Source organism: Heloderma suspectum, chromosome 4, assembly GCF_057233095.1.
Source record: "Heloderma suspectum isolate Gila_16-S chromosome 4, 16-S_ref, whole genome shotgun sequence".
Lineage (NCBI taxonomy): Eukaryota > Metazoa > Chordata > Lepidosauria > Squamata > Helodermatidae > Heloderma > Heloderma suspectum.
In genome coordinates, this window is record NC_139461.1 from 123,114,419 (window position 1) to 123,132,178 (window position 17,760).

The window sequence follows — 17,760 nt, forward strand, 5'->3', positions numbered from 1 at the left end:
TTTATGGTTTCCTTTATCCATGGTTTAGTGTGACATCTACACTGATATTAACCTTTGTTAACAGTAAGCAAGATTGCCCTCCTAACCATAATTTGCAACCATTGGGCAGTATCCAAGCCTGCCTGCATGCCAGCCAGACTCAGTGCTAGTGCAACAGGGAGCTAGCGGTTCTAACAGCAACTCCAAACAAGCAGAAATGCTTATTTTTTGGAATGGAGCAGGTCAGAAGAACTTGAAGAAGGAAGCTCCTGCTGACCTGTCCTAATCCAGAAACAAATATATCCACTCATTTCTGCGGTTGCTTTTTGAACTGCTAGCTTTCTGTTGCACAAGCAGTGGGTTCTGCTGGCACAACAGATTGAGCAGAAGCACAGCAGCAGTACTGGATACTGCCCTCTTTTTTTTAACCACAGAAAGACAATCCTGCTTCAGCTATCCATGGCTTGTGCTAATGCATATGTGATAGTACACAACCGTTAAAGCAAACTATGGAAGGGAAAGGTAGGAATTTGCAATGGTAAGGGAAGTATGTAGCACATGGTTATGACATCAGTGATGTCACATTTGCACTGGGCAAAACAGTTGTTTGGACAATTGAAAGTGGCATAATAGAGCTATTCTTGCTCATCATATACACATTTTCCCTCAGTGGACAGTTCTGATCAGGTTTGGGAAGTGCCACAAAACCCTGCAAACTCTAAACTGAACGGATAGTAGGAAAGTGCTATCTAAAGTAACCATGCCTTTCTCATACTACGTTCAGCTCTCTGAGGTGGTGGGGCCCCAAGCAAAGGGACCACCAGTCTTGCTATGAATGGTTCTGGTTATTAAGATCTGCAGGAGAGGCCCTTTTGAGGATACATTTGCATGGTCTTTCTCCTGCATTGCTCCCAAATGGTGGAGTGCTCTCCCTTCAGCACTAATCTTGCCCACACCCACACATACACACTTGGGTTTTTTGGAAAAGAGTTAAGAGATTGTGAATAGTGATCTTAATATTGTTAAATGTTTTAATATGATTTTATTGCTTGTTATGATTTATGTATTATTATTCGTATATGAATGGCTGTGTATCACCTTGGTGACATTTGTGGACAGGGAGTATATAAGTATTATAAATACAATACAATAAAATAAGTTTCCAGGAGAAATACAAAGGGAACAAAGAGAGGAAGGACATCCCCGCAAAACCACCACTACCACAAAGCCAGCCAAAACACAAGCATATGGGTGAGACCTGGCTTAGCTCTCTTCCCAAAGAGGCTGCTTTGTGGCCCCTCTTCTGAACATCTTGCAAAGGGCTGGGAGTGTCACACATGGGTGTGCACTGTGTCACATCTTATCTGGTAATTAGGGAAGGGAAGCCAAGGAGGAGACAGCCTGAAGCCCTGTTCCAACAGATGAATGGCTTAGAGGCGGAGCAGAGTTGGAGGAGATGGGTGCTAATTAAACCTCTCCCCTCTAGATCTCAGCCTTTTGAAACTAGAGGACAGGATAAAAGCCCCTGCAAGCAGATCAAATTTAAATGCACTTGTTCCTGCACAGATGCATCCAGTTTTAGTGTACCAGGGCACGACTGCTGGGGCTGCCTTCTTTGCCATGCTAACACTGCACGAGCACACATGGCAAGTTCTTCTAAACATGACAGGGGCATGTGGCATCCTTTCACGAGCAATTTCTGTTATGTGCTCACTCACACTCTTTCGAAGTACAGCAGCTATACCCACATATTATTTGGAGATAATATATGCTTTGGAGGTATAATCAACAACAGCTATTGTAATGGCAAGAAACATGCACTTTTACGTATGTGTAAAGTCATCGAGGCAGATGCATCTCAGTTTGACATCTTAAATTAGTGTTTATTAGAGAATGCTTATGTACAGACAACACAGAAGGCATTTTCAGCAAATCAGAACTGAAAGGAGGCATGACAGTTCGGGCAGCCTCAGTTGAACTAAACGTTAATGCTGTTATTTTGTTTTTTGTTTTTAATCAAGCTGAGTTCAAACTTTTAGATGGGATGCCCTTTCAAAGTATTTTGGTTTTACCTATACAGAAGACAAATGTGTACTCCAAAATCAGTGTGGTATCTGTTCAACAGTATTTTTATGGCAGAACTGTTGGCATACAACTGCATATAAGGCTGGAGTAATGGCTCAGTTTTGGGGTTCCCATATCCTAACCTGAGAATCTGAATTTCCCCTGTCTTTAGGGGATAGTATAGACATGTTCAGCAGGAGCGAATTCTTCTCTCAAACTCCTCCCCATTGTGCAGCTATTAAAGCCACAAGAGAACCCCAATGCTTAGAAATCAACCGTGAAGAAGTCTGGATTTCCCCAAAAAATGTATTGATTAGAGTAGCCATTTCATGAATTGTTGTTGTTGTTCAGTCATTCAGTCATGTCTGACTCTTCGTGACCCCATGGACCATAGCACGCCAGGCCTTCCTGTCCTCCGCTGTCTCCCGGAGTGTGCTCAAGTTCATATTCATTGCATCGGTGATGCTATCTAGCCATCTCATCCTCTGCCGTCCCCTTCTCCTTTTGCCTTCAGTCTTTCCCAGCATCAGGGTCTTTTCCAGAGAGTTTTCCCTTCGCATTAGGTGGCCAAAATATTTGAGCTTCAGCTTCAGGATCTGTCCTTCCAATGAGCACTCAGGGTTGATTTCCTTTAGGATTGACTGATTTGACCTCCTTGCAGTGCAGGGGACTCGTAAGAGACTTCTCCAGCACCAGAGTTCGAAAGCATCAATTCTTCGGCGCTCAGCCTTCCTTATAGTCCAGCTCTCACAGCCATACATTACTACTGGGAAAACCATAGCATTGATTATGTGGACATTTGTCGGCAAGGTGATGTCTCTGCTTCTTACTATGATGTCTAGGTTTGCCTTGCTCCCAAGGAGCAAGCGTCTTTTAATTTCATGGCTACCATCACTGTCTGCGGTGATCTTGGAGCCCAAGAAAATAAAATCTGTCACAGCCTCCATTTCTTCAATATGTCAGGAAGTGATGGGGCCAGATGCCATGATCTTCTTTTTTTAATGTTGAGTTTCAAACCAGCTTTTGCACTCTCCTCTTTCACCCTCAACAAGAGGCTCTTGAGATCCTCTTCGCTTTCTGCCATTAGGGTGGTATCGTCTGTGTATCTGAGGTTGCTGATAATTCTCCCGGCAATCTTAATTCCGACCTGTGATTCATCCAACCCGGCGTTTCTCATGATGTACTCTGCATATAAGTTAAATAAGCAGGGCGACAATATACAGCCTTGTCATACTCCTTTCCTAATTTTGAACCAATCGGTTGTTCCATGTCTGGTTCTTACTGTTGCTTCTTGACCCTCGTACAGGTTTCTCAGGAGACAGGTAAGGTGTAAGCTTGTACGTCCGGTAGTTCTTGGTTCGCATACTGCTGAAGCCTAGCTTGTAGGATTTTGAGCATAACCTTGCTGGCATGTGAAATGAGCGCAATTGTACGGTAGTTTGAACATTCTTTGGCATTGCCCTTCTTTGGAACTGGAATGTAAACTAACCTTTTCCAGTCTTGTGGCCACTGTTGAGTGTTCCAAATTTGTTGCCATATTGAGTGCAGCACTTTAACAGCATCATCTTTTAGGATTTTAAGTAGCTCAGCTGGAATACTGTCATCTCCGCTAGCTTTGTTGTTATTAATGCTTCCTAAGGCCCACTTGACTTCACTCTCGAGGATGTCCGGCTCAAGTTCAGTGACCGCACTATCATGGCTATCAGGGACATTCAGATCTTCCCTGGATAGTTCTTCTGTGTATTCTTTCCACCTCTTCTTAATCTCATCTGCTTCTGTTAGGTCCCTGCCTTCTTTGTCCTTTATCATGCCCGTCTTTGCACAAAACATTCCCTTGATATCTCCGATTTTCTTGAAGAGATCTCTAGTCTTTCCCATTCTGTGGTTTTCCTCGATTTCTTTGCATTGTTCTTAAGAAGGCCTTCTTGTGTCTCCTTGCTATTCTCTGGAACTCTGCATTCAGTTGGATATATCTTCCCCTTTCTCCCTTGCTTTTCACTTCCCTTCTTTCCTCAGCTACTTGTAAAGCCTCATCAGACAGCCACTTTGCTTTCTTGCGTTTCTTTTTCTTTGGAATGGATTCAGTTGCTGCCTCCTGAACAATGTGACGGACCTCTGTCCATAGTTCCTCAGGCACTCTGTCTATCAGGTCTAATCTCTTAAATCTATTCCTCACCTCCACTGTATATTCATAAGGGATATGATTTAGGTCATACCTGAATGGTTTAGTGGTTTTCCCTACGTTCTTCAATTTAAGCCGAAATTTTGCAAGAAGCAGCTCATGATCTGAGCCACAGTTAGCTCCAGGTCTTGTTTTTACTGACTGTATAGATCTTCTCCATCTTTGGCTGCAAAGTACGTAATCAATCTGATTTCGATATTGACCATCTGGTGACGTCCATGTGTAGAGTCACCCCTTGTGCTGTTGGAAAAGAGTGTTTGCTATGATCAGCATGTTCTCTTGGCAAAACTCTATTAGCCTTTGTCCTGCTTCATTTTGTACACCAAGGCCATGCTTGCCTGTTATCCCGGTGATTTCTGGACTTCCTACTTTAGCATTCCAATCCCCTATGATGAAGAGGACATCTTCTTTTGGTGTTAGTTTTAGGAGGTGTTGTAGGTCTTCATAGAACCAATCAACCTCAGCTTCTTCGGCATCAGTGGTTGGGGCATAGACTTGAATTACTGTGATGTTGAATGGTTTGCCTTGGATTCATACTGAGATGATTCTATCGTTTTTAAGATTGTACCCCAGTACTGCTTTTCCCACCCTTTTGTTGATTATGATTGCTACTTCATGTCTTCTAAGGGATTCTTGCCCACAGTAGTAGATATGATGGTCACCTGAATTAAATTCGCCCATGCTTATCCATTTTAGTTCGCTGATTCCCAAGATGTCGATGTTCAATCTTGCCATCTCATGTTTGACCACCTCCAGCTTACCTTGATTCATTGACCTTACATTCCAGGTTCCTAAACAATATTGTTCTTTACAGCATCGGATTTTCTTTTCACCGCCAGACACATCCACAGCTGAGTGTCCTTTCGGCTTTGGCCCAGCTGCTTCACTCTTTCTGGCGCTACTTGGAAATACCCTCTGCTCTTCCCCAGTAGTATATTGGACACCTTCCGATCTGAGGGGCTCATCTTCCGGCGTCATCTCTTTTAGCCTTGTGATACGTTCCATGGGGTTTTCTTGGCAAGAAAACTGGAGTGGGTTGCCATTTCCTTCTCCAGTGGACCACATTTTGTCAGAACTCTCTGCCATGACCTGTCCATCTTGGGTGGCCCTGCACGGCATAGCTTATGGCTTCACTGAGTTACGCAAGCCCCTTCGCCACAAGGTAGTGATCCATGACAAGGCAGTGATCCATGAAAAGGCATGCATTATGCATTATTTCATGTATTATGCATTATGCATAATTATGTTTATAATTATTATTATTATTATTTCATGCATTATGTGGAAGCAAATGCATGAGTGCCAAGGAACTGTGGGCAATCTCTGTTTTGTTTGAAATACCTACATAGTACAAATTTCAAAACATGCATTTGCTACATTCAAATTTTATATTTGTAGGTATTTCTGTGAAAACACACCATTTAAAACTGATCTACCTTGAGAAGAGTGGCCATAAAACACAGAAAAGCCCACAGGATCAGACTTAAGGATCCATCTACATGAACCATTTGCCCCGATGCCGCTTCAAAGGGAAGATCTCTGCAACAGATGACACAGGCTGAATCTAAACATAGCAGTTACACCGTTATAACTGTTGGTACACATGACACTAATGGGCACCAACAGTTATGATAACGGTATAACTGCTATGTGTAGATTCAGCCACAGTCATTGCTTCGCAGCCCAGCCGTGGTTTACACGGAGAAATCCGGGTTTTCTGAGTCCATTTGCTGTGAAGTTTTCACTTGCTTTGGGTTCACTGCAGGGGCTGAGCTGTCTGTCCCTTCCTCAGATTGAAATCACATCATTGTTATTGATGCCCCTCCTCCTTTGCAGCTCTGCAGTTACAGAGGCATGAAGAAGCGGGCTGGTGGAAGCTGGGCTGATTGGTGGAAGGGAAAGTAGCCTGGGGCAGAAGGAGAGCAGAGAGGCAAACACATCTACCACGAAGTAACTCATTGCCTTCAGTTCCATGTTGCTGCTTCTCTCACTTTAAGTATCGAGAATAGGGATGTCAGAGAATTCTGCCACGGATCTCGGGGAGGCCGAATGCCAGTGCATTCGGCCCCCCGAAATCGGTGGCGGAACGGCCTGCCACCCCCCCCCCCGGGGTGAGACTTACCTGGGGCGGATCTTCCGGGCGGCGGCGGCTCCGGCAGAGGCTCTGGCGGTGGTTCGGCGGCGGTTCGGCGGTGCTTCGGCGGTGGCGGCCGGTCTTCTGACCAGCCGCCGCCGCTATTTCCAGTTTAAAAAAAAAAAAAAAGATGTGATAGGCTATGTAAAGATTTACATAGCCTATCACGGCTAGGTTTAAAAGAAAAATGTGATAGGCTACGTAAATGTTTACGTAGCCTATCACGTCTGACTTAAAACAACAACAACGCGCGTACGCAAATGGCGGCGGCCATAGCCGCCGCCATTTGCGTTCCTTATTTTGGCACGTCTTAGTCTACGTCAAGATTTACGTAGACTAAGATGGCGAAAATAAGGGGAATGCAAACAGTGTAGCGGATGCTACGCTATTTGCGTTCCCCTTATTTTTGCCGTCTTAGTCTACGTAAATCTTGACGTAGACTAAGACGTGCCAAAATAAGGAACGCAAATGGCGGCGGCTGTGGCCGCTGCCATTTGCATACGCGGGTTGTTGTTGTTGTTGTTTTTAAGTCAGATGTGATAGGCTACGTAAACATTTATGTAGCCTATCACGGCTGACTGCAGGGACGCAAACAGCAGCGGCTATGGCCGCCGCCATTTGCATCCCTGCTAGCCAGCAGCCGGATGTCTGGCTGCTGGCGGAGCTGGCCGGCGAGGATTCCGGGGGGAGGGATGGAACGTCTCCCCCCCACCATCAACATAATCCACGGAAAGGTAAGTGACTTTCGTATATCCCTAATCGAGAGTGAGGGTGGAGAAGTTCAGCTACAAAGGAACACAGCTGAGGAACGCTAGATGCCTGTGGATTTCCAGTTGCGAAGGGGTGGGTGCCAGGGCAGATGATTGTCATAAACATGTACTCAGAAGCACTTTGTTGAGCCTGTGTTTGTGAGGGGGGGGGAGCCTGTAGATTGGGAGCAAGTACGTGCTACTTGCTCTCTCCTTCTCCCCAGCTCTGCCCTCTCTGCTCTCAGCATGGGCTCAGTCTCCTGAGGCAGCATCTGCCTGCTTGCCTGCCTGCCTCAGAAATGTGTATGCAGGGTTTGTTATGAACATCTACTCACAAGCAAGTCCTACATGTAAGTCGCATACCCTCCTCCTCAGCTCTGCACAATCTGCTCTTCCCAGCTTGAGAAGCCCGCTTTACCCCTCCCATCTGCTGCCTCAGTTGTTAATTTGCAGCACTAATAATGCGCAGCTCTGACGGAACGAACAATGAAATCGGCGTGATATAGATGCAGCCCAGCACCTTGTTTCCACTGTGGCCAGCCAGGTGCTTCTAGAAAGCCCAACCATAAGCCATGTAGAAGTAGAAAAATATATAATCCCTAACTCTAGGCCTAGACTGGATAATAACACTGCACACATGACAAAAGAAAAAGTTCAGTTAGGTGTCAAAGAAATGTATGACAAATAAATATTGAATAGATTGTTTCAGTGCTTTCCAGGAAGAAAATATAAGGTAATGGTTGATTGCGCACATTTTGTATCAAAACTCAATATGTAACTTCCTCTTCTGAAAATGTTTGAGGCTTAAGTAGCATTGTCTTTCTTAGTGTAACTCTGTGTTGTTTTGTAAGGCCCTTTTGTAAGGAAGTAGAATAGTAACTACAGCTTGCACTATAATTTATCTGCTTGAGGTTAGCTCAGGGAAGACTTCAGAACTGACAGAAATATCTGGCAGACTGTTCTTCTCCCATCATTGCTGAATAAAAGACTTTCCTACTTACTAACCAAAATCCAAAAATGAAAGCGAAGACTGGCTTTCTTCCACAGCCATTAGGGCAACAGGACTTGAAGAATGAGTGAGGTGCCAGAAGACTGGAGATGGGCATATGTGATCGCTGTCTTCAAAGTAGGAATGGCGGAGAATTTCTCCCCGAAACTTCGGGGGGCCGAGCGCCAACGTGTTCGGCCCCCCGAACAAGTTTCGGGGAGAAATTCTCCACCCCCCGCCCCCCGCACCCCCCCCCCCCGGGACGGGACTTAACTTTGCCGAATGTCCCTCCCGGCGGCGGTTCCGGCCGGCGGTTCGGCGGGTGTTCGTCCTGGGTGGGGGCGGCAGCCGATCTTTCGACCGGCTGCTGCCGCCGCCATTGCAATAAAAGAAAAAAAAAACGCCCCCGTGATAGGCTACGTGACGATTAACGTAGCCTATCACGGCTAGATTTGCAAAGTCAGCCGTGATAGGCTACGTCAATCGTCACGTAGCCTATCACAGGTGACTTAAAAAAAAAAAAAAGTGCGTACGGATAATGGCGGCCCCCATAGGGAGCCGCCATTCCCGTTCCTTATTTGGTTGCTGTAGTCTACGTGAAGATTTACGTAGACTACAGCAACCAAATAAGGAACGCGAATGGCGGCTCCCTATGGGGGCCGCCATTAGCGTACGTGCTTTTTTTTTTTTTTAAAGTCATCCGTGATACGCTACGTGGCGATTGACGTAGCCTATCATGGCTGATTTTGCAAATCTAGCCGTGATAGGCTACGTTATTCGTCACGTAGCCTATCACGGGGGTGTTTTTTTTTTTTTTTAAACTTTCGAGTTCGCGGCCGAGCGAGGCGGGAAGCCTCCTCCCCGGCCTGAATTTCGGCCGGGCGAGGTGGGAAGCCTCCCCCCCCGGCCTGAACTTCACGGGGGGAGCAGCGAAGCGCCTCCCCCCCACCGCGAACAAGCTTCGACGACAGGTAAGTCACTTTCGTCCACCCCTACTTCAAAGCAGAAGGGAAGGTGGATCTAGGAAACTATAGTCTGTAGTCAAGCTGATGTTGATTCGACACAAATTCCAGAACAGTTTATTAAGCACTTGTTTTGTGAGCATCTAGAAAAGAATGCATTGTTTATAGAGCAGCCAATATGGATTTATCAAGAATAAGTCATGCCACAGCAATCATACCTCCTATTTTTTGATAAGAGTTACTAGTCTGGTAGATCATGGGAAGCCCACGGGCATAGTATATCTTGATTTCAGCACAACATTTTGACAGGTTTTCCCATGATATCCTTGTTGACAATATGGTGGAATGTTAGCTGGACAATACTACTGATAGGTGGAGCAATAGCTGGTTGAGCAACTGTACACAATGAACGCTCATTAATGACTCTGCATCAGGCCCAAGGGAGATCTTGAGCAGAGTGCAATAGTGTTCTGTCCTTGTGTCGTTCAACATTTTTTTTATAAATGGCTTAGATGAGGGTGAAAAGGGGATGCTTACCAAATGGAGACACAAAGCGGGGAAGCTTAGCTAACACCATAGCAGATTGACTCAAAATTCAAAAGGATCTTGACAGGCTGGAACACGGACCCAAAACTTTAAGATGACATTTAACTGAGATAAAAGTAGAGATGGGTGAGAAACAGGGATGTCCATTGCTGGGAGATCCAACCCTTTCGGGGCTCGCTGGATTTCCGCAGCACTCCTGACTTGGCTTGCATTTGTGAGCCGGCAGCCGGGCCACAGGTTTCCCCCAAAATCCGGGAACATCTTCTGGGTTTTTTATTTGCATAAATAGAAATCTGTGCAAATTGCCCCTGCAATTCATGTAATTTGTGCAAATCACACAAATTGTAGTTGCAATTGGCACAACTTTCTATTTACCCAATTAAAAGACAAAAACAAACCTGGAATAGTCACAAACTGGTCTGACTCGATGCAGAGTGAGTCAGGCCAGCTCACTGGGAAACAAGCTGAAGTCTGGGAGGCCAAGCTGAAGAAAGCTTAGCAAGCTCCACCCCCCCACCCCCCATCAGAGTCCTCTAACATCCCTAGAGGGAAATTTGTTTCAGTTCATTTTGGACCAGAATGTATCAATTTGCCCTTCCCAGACCAAACGTGAACCTGAACACAATCTGTGGTCTGACATCCATACATTTCTGAGCTCATGATACAATTCGTGCAACAAAAAATGTGCATGTTTGCAAAATGCGGACAAACATCCTTCAGTCAATAGGAGAAAAATGTGTACATTTAAAAAATGCATACAACTGATGCATACATTTAGGGGGGGGGGGAATGCACAAAAATATGCATGAATTTGGGGGCATAAAAAGGAACTTGCCGTCCGATATAGTAGGAACAAGCTTTGAGGTGGAAACTGGGGAATCTCGATGCGCTCAATTTTTGCTGAGTCACGTACCCTGTGTGAAAAAGTACAACCCTGCATTTAGGTACAGAAAAATCAAATCAAGTTTAAATACACAAGGGCAAAAGTAGGGAGGCCTGGCAGCAGTACATGTGAAAATAATCTAGGTATCTTAGTGGATCACAAGCTGCATATGCTTCTGCACTGACAGAAGCATAGTGTCCAGATCACAGAAAGTAATAGCTCTGCTCTATTCTGTGCTGGTCAGGCCACTTCTGGAATACCGTGTCCAGTTCTCAGTGCTGCATTTTAAGGAGGACACTGACAACTGAAGGGGTTCCCAGAGAAGGGAGGCTAGGATTGTGATGAGTCTGGAAACAAGTTGTATGAGGAACGGTTGACAGAGCTGGCTATGTTTAGCCTTGAGAAGAGAAGATTAAGGGGAGACATGAGAGGTGTCTTCAAATATGTAAAGGGCTGTCATCCAGAAGATGGAGGACACTAGAACCAATGGGTGGAAATTGAAGGGAAGCAGAGTTCAGCTAAACATTAGGAAAAACTTCCCAACAATAGGAGTTGTTCAACAGTGGAACAGATTGCCTTGGATGGTGGTAGAACCTCCTTTGCTGGAAGCATTTAAGAAGAGATTGGATGGGCATCTCTCAGGAATGCTGTAGTTACACCCTGTGTTGAAGACTCTGAATTGAGCACAGAGGGTTGTATTAGACGAGATGACCTCCAAGATCCATTACAACTTTATGATCCTCCCATTGTTTGCCCATCAGTAACTGGTACTCAGAAGTGTACTTCTTGTGAACATGGAGGCTCAATTTAGCTATGATGGCTAATGGCTTTTGATAGACATATGCTTGATGTGTGTTTTTTTTCTTTAGAGCTATTTAAACTAAGTGGCCATCTCCACAACTTGTGCCAGAAAATTCCATGCATTAATGGTGTGTTGTCATATGAATTGTTTTCTGTTGTGAATCCTGAATCTGCTACAACTCTGTTTCATTGGTTGATCCCAAGTTCTAGTATTATGAGAGGGAGAGGGAAAACATCTCAGTCTTTCTTCTTGCTGCAGTGCATACCATTCATAGTTTTATAAACCTCTATCATATATCAAATGTTTTAGACCTTAAGTTTAGGCTTTCCTTGAATGGAAGGTGCTCCAAACCCTTGATTATTCTGGCTGCCCTTTTTACGCTCTTTTATTCTGTACTGACATTTTAATTTTGTTTTGGCTTATGGCCAACAAGATAAATTTTAGTTCTGTAATATCCTCTTTGAGATGGGGCACCCAGAACTAGAAACAGTATTCTAAATGCAGTTGCACAACAGATTTATAAGGGTATTACAAAACTGGCTGAACATTTTTCAGTTGTTCTCTATTATTTCCTAGTACAGAACTTCCCCTTCTCAGTGCAGCTGCACACTGAGTTGATAGTTTCATTGAGCTATACCACTTAACCCCAAGATTGCTTCCTGAATAATCACAACCAGATGAGATGCCATCAGTGTAGTGTGAAGTTATTTCCCCCTATTATGTTTTGCTTAACATTTAGCTATATTTACTATCATTTGCCAATTTGTCGCCCATTCACCCATGGTGGAGATACTTTTTGAAGCTGTTCCCGGTTTGCCTGAGTTTTCCTTGCCTGCGTGATTTGGCATTGTCTGCAAACTTTCCTACTGGTCTACTGCTTCTGATTCCAGATTACTTGCACAAATACAAATGTGAAATAGCACTGGTCCCAATAGTGTGTGTTATCTGGTACGATATGCCATAGGATAACATTAAGACTAAACATGAAAACACTTCCATCCATTGAAAAGTGGGGAAAGATGAGGACTTATATATAAGTCATTAAATATTAAAGGGCAGAATCCAGCAGGGCGCTTACGCCCTTGCCCCACCAATTCCATTGTGCAAGCACCCACCACCACTTCTGCAATACCAATTTAGTGCTGTGGGGGCACCCCAAACAAGTGGAAAACACTAGTTTCTGGAAGGAGGCAGGTTGGCGAAGCTCTGCCAAACTGCCTCCTTCCAGAAATGTGTGCTCCTGCTCATTTCAGGGCTTCCTCTAGGAAGCACTAAATCTCCCTGGCATAAGCAGTGGGTCCCACTTGCACAACGGAATCAGCAGGGCCCACCGCTTGCGGAAGGGAATTGGCAGAGGTGTAAGTGCCTGGTTGGATTCTGCCCTTGGTGATTGTGAAGTCCCAGGCTTATGCCATTTAATCAGTTAGATTAGTCAAGCCTTGAAGAATGAGGCACCACTGATGAGCCAGGGAACATGTAGCTGTAATGGAAGCAGCCTTAAAGGATATTTTTAAAGTGTAGATTGGTGTAGTGCTGGAAAGAATAGTGACAAGAGAAGAGGCCCCTTCTGGCATTTCATTAAAAAAAAAGGTCACGTCTAAGATTCAGCTTGGTGGGGGATGTGCTTGACCCAATCAAGGGTTAACAAAAGCTATTTCGGGGGAAACACAAAGAATGTAAAACAATATTTATTGTCACACACACCAGAGTCTATCTCTTTCTCTAAAAATCCTCCTAAAAAGAATAATAGAATCATAGGGTTAGAAGGGCCCACAAGACCATCGAGTCCAACCCCCTGCTCAATGCCTGATTCCCAGGCAGTCTCCCATCCAAGTACTAACCAGGGCTGACCCTGCTTAGCTTCCGATATCAGGTGAGATCAGGCACATACAGCCCTGCAAGAGCCATGGGCTCACCAAATTGTACATTAAAAATGCTGGCTTGCACAATTGTGGGTTTCCTCTCTATTTTCTAGGGGTGGACGAAAGTCACTTACCTTTTCTTGCAGCTTGTTCGAGGTGGGGGGGAGTGCTTTGCTGCTCCCCCCACGAAGTTCAGGCCGGGGGGGGAGGCTTCCCGCCTCGCCCGGCCGAAATTCAGGCCGGGGGGGAGGCTTCCCGCCTCGCCCGGCCGAAATTCAGGCCGGGGAGGAGGCGCCTCGCCTCACCCAGCTGCGAACGCGAAAGTAAAAAAAAACAAAACAAAAACGCCCCCTGATAGGCTACGTGACGATTCACGTAGCCTATCACGGCTAGATCTGCAAAGTCAGCCGTGATAGGCTACGTGAATCGTCACGTAGCCTATCACAGGTGACTTCAAAAAAAAAAAAGCGCGTACGCGAATGGCGGCCCCCATAGGGAGCCGCCATTCGCATTCCTTATTTAGTTGCTGTAGTCTACGTAAACATTTACATAGACTACAGCGACCAAATAAGGAATGGGAATGGCGGCTCCCTATGGGGGCCGCCATTATCCGTACACACTTTTTTTTTTTTTTTTAAGTCACCCGTGATAGGCTACGTGATGATTCACGTAGCCTATCACGGCTGACTTTGCAAATCTAGCCATGATAGGCTACGTGAATCGTCACGTAGCCTATCAGGGGGCGTTTTTTTTTTTCCTTTTATTGCAATGGCGGTGGCGGCAGCCGGTCGAAAGACCGGCTGCCGCTCCCGCCCCGCTCGAACACCCGACGAACCGCCAGCCTGACCCGCCGCCGGGAGGGACATTCAGGGAAGGTAAGTCCTGTCCCGGTTGGGGTGTGCGGGGGGCGAGGGGGTGCGGAGGATTTCTCCCCGAAACTTGTTCGGGGGGCCGAACACATTGGCGCTCGGCCCCCCCAAGTTTCGGGGAGAAATTCTCCGCCATCCCTACTATTTTCTGTATGTACTGGATTTATAGGTAGCACTTTCATATTGCTTCCTCTCCCACTCGAATTGCTAATATACCCCTGATTCAAATAAGTATTATTTTGTATATTACATGTATTTTAAAAAAGGGTTAAGTATCATATTATCCAGTTCCCTCCATGTAAACCCCGTCAGTCTCAAAAAGGACTTATAGGCATGTCACTTGTTCCCAGCTCGCAGCCTATCTATTTTCTATACTACAAAAGGAAATTATTTTTGTTTTAAGATAAGACATTAATAGATTAGGCAGGGAAAATACTTTTCTGTTGCAGTCCTATGCATGTCTACTGAACTGAGTTCAATGGGACTCACCCTCAGGTATGTATGTATATGATTGTAGCCTCAAGTTTTGAAGCATGACAAAGTTAATTTCCCTCCTCTCTCCCTTGCTTCTTCCCACCGATTAACAGATTATTATTCACATGATTATTTTCTATGTTTATTTCCCATAACTGTAACATCAAATGGAGAGTTGCCACAGCTGACTAGTTCAAACCAAGAGTGACCTTTAAAGCAAATGTGAGGGTTTAAAAAAATCATACATGTACTCTCAAAATATTCGACAGATCCATTTTCCTATCTACTTTTATTGGCATATCCCCCCACCCCCAGCTACAGCTCTCTAATCTCTAGACAAAAAAACATTACAAGCTCGAAGTCCATACCTCAGCACTTTTCACTCACTCCTAATGCTGACACTGCAATGCAGTATTAAGGGATGTGTTCTACACAGTTAGAGATGTCATCCTTAGATAAGATGTTAAGTCAAGGTCCCTTCATTCAGCCCTGATACGGCAGCACAGGACAAAATTTATTATCTCAGTGGTGTTCTGTGAAAAACACTGAGAACTGGATGAAATGTCATGAGAAGAATTTCCTTTCTTAATTAGGGATGTCAGTGAATTCCTCCACGGACTCCAGTGAGGCCAGATTCTAAAGAAATCTAAATCCCCCGGAATCCGTGGCGGAATGGCCTCCTGCCCCCCCCACCCCACGGAATCCCCCCAGAACGAAACTTACCTGGGGGTCTGGCAGCAGCAGCGGCTGGTCTTTCTGCCAGCTGCTGCAGCCTCCATTGCATCCTGCCAAGCTGCCATGATAGGCTACGTAAGTATTTATGTAGCCTATCACGGCAAAGAGCAGGGACGCAAACAGCGGCCGCTACGCCATCCCTGCTCTTTGGCATGATAGGCTACGTAAATACTTATGTAGCCTATAATGGCAGCCTGGCTGGACGCAAATGGCGGCCACTACGGTGGCCGCCATTTGCATCCACAGCAGCCCAGCCGCGGCCAGAACTCCGGCTGCGGACGGCCCTGGCTGGCGGCTCTGCGGAGCTACCACAGAGCGGAGCCGGCCAGGGAGGATTCTGGGGGGAGGGACGGAGCACCTCCCCCCACACTGCAGAAGCCCCACAATGGAACAAGATAAGGGATTCGTACATCCCTGTTCTTAATGTTACAATCAGAAAGAAATTGTGCAGTTCCCTGGCTAGGGAATAGGCAAGTATTTTCACAGTGCGCCATCCCTTATGATGCACTAGACATTGCGAGAGGAGATGGGTCAAAGAAGAGCCAAACAACAAGGCTTGGGTTGAAAATTGGGTCACATTTATTGAAAATATCTGCAAAGGGGTACCTAGGATGGGCAGCTGACTATGCCAGCAACTAGCTGGCACTTCTTGGGCAAAAACACACCCAGCCTGAAGGGTGGTGGTGATCTCGCCACCCCTCCAGACTGCCCCTTTTGGGGGGGTAGACGACCTTCCTCTGTCACCCCCAACCCGGTGCCGCACAACACCTGGGTGAGTGAGGAGGGTTGGTCTCCCAGGCAACCCTTATCCCCCCGCCAAGCCACACAACCTGTTCGGGGGGCCTCAGGCATCACCTGTCACCATAAGGTGCCTCTGCATGCACACCACCCCTAATCTCTTTCTGCTTCTGCCCATCCTAGCCACCAACAGAAATGTGACCTATGAGAGATTGGACTGTATTCGTCTACTGGACGCACCCTAGCCCCAATAAAAGTGTGAAGTAGGCAAAAAGTCATACAGTAGAAGGCCAATTGAACTGTGAGCCAAACATTCCTACATGGCCCCCAAAAGGGCAACCGGTAAAAACCAACACTGCTTAAGGGAGGGCAGGAGGGAGCCGCGAGAGACTTGGTTTGGGAGGGGGCACAGAGCTTAAGGGGGCTCTGCCGACCCCTCCCCTGCCTGGTGGTGCCATAGGGGGGGGCACCCAATAGGCACCAGCCACCTCTTCTCACCCCACCTTCCCACAATTCCCTCCCTTTTTGCCAGACAAGCTGGCGCCGGGGTTAGGGCATTTCTTATTAGGAAAAATATTGCTATTACACAGTAGTTCTCAGACTTTCCACCCTTGGGGATCTCTTCTACTTCAGCTTGTCTGCCAAGGAATCTGTGGATGTTGCTTAGGAATCTGGGTCATGTTTTGGAGTAGACACACAGTCTATGTAAGGTACTGGGCCAGTTGCCAAGGGATGTGCAAATCAGCAAACCTTGAGCTCGCCGAAGTTCTCTGAATTCCTTCTCAAAGCTTGTTCTGACTCAAGTCTGTATCTGATTGCAAGCTTTTTCTTTCTTTCCACATGACACATGAAAATGTGTATTTCTGTGTATTTTTCCAAACATCAATTGTGCACATTTTTGAAATGTACACATTCCTCTCCCATTGATTAAGGTGTATTTGTGTGTATTTTTCAAAAGTACGCACATTTTCATGCACATTTTTCAAAGGTATTCAATGTTAAGTTCATGGACAGGGGCACTGAAGATGCTGCCACCTGCACATCATTTGGTCTAGAGATATTGTACTTATAGAATCATAGAGTTGGAAGGGGCCTACAAGACCATCGAGTCCAACCCTCTGCTCAGTGCAGGAAGCCTGATTCCCAGGCCGTCTTCCATCCAAGTACTAACCAGGGCTGACCCTGCTTATCTTCTGAGATCAGATGAGATTGGTCGCATCCAGCTCTTTATGCATGTTGTCAAATGCATTGGGTGGGGAGGGGTCTGTGAAACACATTGGAAGCTCACAAATGTGTGGACTTCAACTGCAGATTGAATCTGAGTCAGTGTTTGGTCCCCAAGGTGTGAACTGGGTAAAAATCCTGAACAAAATCAAACTGAAATGAATTTCTCATACAACCCTAAATTGCTGAGCAGGATAATGCAACCTGGAGCACACACAATGTTTTCCTGCTGCTGAACACTACTGGGGAATAACAATAATAGTAAGCAAGTTCTCTTTCTGGGAAGCTTGCCTTCCATTACTGATCTTTTCTAGGGGAGAAATTCATTTGGTTTGCATTTTAATATGAGCTGCCCTAATCTGCATTTCCCCAACTAATATGCAAAATGGAACTGTTTGTTCAGGGTTTTTTGTTGTTTTTTTTAAAACGTCTCCAGATTTCACAATGCAATTCGTGGATCAAAAATGGTGTACAAAGAGATGCAGATTAGGCAAAATTTAATATAAAAATGCATACATTCTGGAAAACTGCATGCAAACAAAGCCATTTATTGTGGAATAATAAATACA

The 17,760-nt window shown here is 45.6% G+C and overlaps 1 protein-coding gene across 1 annotated transcript in view; it reads left to right on the top strand.

The window, feature by feature from the left end:
• LOC146347379 (cadherin-9-like) overlaps nt 1-17,760 on the top strand; it is a 203,916-nt gene that overhangs the window by 111,758 nt on the left and 74,398 nt on the right. The window lies entirely within an intron of this gene.